Raw genomic sequence first — 895 nt, 5'->3', positions numbered from 1 at the left:
CGTTAAGAGGGCGTTTGAGGGGGTGAGGCTCATGCTTCCTCTCCGTACTGATGGGTCGCTTTGGCACCCACCCATGGTTGGTAGTTTACTTGTTCCTAGTCCTATTAGCTGGTGTGGTCGCGTTAGGTACTTGGGTCTCTATTGGGGCCCTGCGTCCCCGTTTGCGAGTTGTGTCAACGAACTTTTGGAAGCAGGGCGACGGGCTATGTTCGGTCTTAGTAATCGGTTGGATGAGAACAGGGTGTGGGCTCCTGCCGTTCGGCTTCAAGCGTTCGACACCCAGGTCCGTTCGGTTCTCTGTTATGGTGCTGAGGTCTGGGGTCCTGATAGGATTGTCTCCGTCCTGCGGTTAGGTAAAGGTGTTTTACCCGCTGGTAAGTCATATTTTGATTTGGCTTTGGAAGATGGTATGGTCCAGGTCCAGCGTGACTTCTGTTTACGTTGTGCTGGGCTCAAGCAGGTACCTTACAAGCTGTTGTACAGGGAGCTGTCTCAGTTGCCTTTGCAGTACTTTTGGTTACGCCTTGCGTTGTGTTTCTGGAATAAGATAGTCAAGTCCCGTGGGTCGGTCTATCATGACGTGTTAGTAGATGATCTCCGTCTGGCTCTTCTGTCTGATCTCAAAGTGGATTGCTGGTCGTCTAAAGTGCTTATCATTTTGCGTTGGTTGGGCCATGAGTGGCCGGCGTGTGACTCCGTTTCTCAGAAGGTAGATGTATACTCGTCTCAGTTGATTCGAGTGGGTGAGGTTCTGGAGAGGTTATCTGCGTTCCTTTTAAGTGACTGGGATCAGTTCAGCCAAGGGGGTGATCCGCGTGTGTTCCAAGGTAAAGGGGTTTCGCTTTGCAGGTATCATAACTGGATGGGCTCCCCTTCACCAGCAAGAGAGGGCTCC

At 51.7% G+C, this 895-nt stretch overlaps 1 protein-coding gene across 1 annotated transcript in view; it reads right to left on the bottom strand.

Annotated features, from left to right (window-relative positions):
• VOLCADRAFT_89237 (uncharacterized protein) overlaps positions 1-895 on the bottom strand; it is a gene marked incomplete at both ends in the record, with an annotated part of 11267 nt that overhangs the window by 7021 nt on the left and 3351 nt on the right. The window lies entirely within an intron of this gene.

The sequence above is a fragment of the Volvox carteri genome (genome assembly GCF_000143455.1).
Source record: "Volvox carteri f. nagariensis unplaced genomic scaffold VOLCAscaffold_11, whole genome shotgun sequence".
NCBI lineage: Eukaryota > Viridiplantae > Chlorophyta > Chlorophyceae > Chlamydomonadales > Volvocaceae > Volvox > Volvox carteri.
Note: the sequence above shows the minus strand (reverse complement) of the source record. Positions and strands in the feature narration are given on the sequence as shown.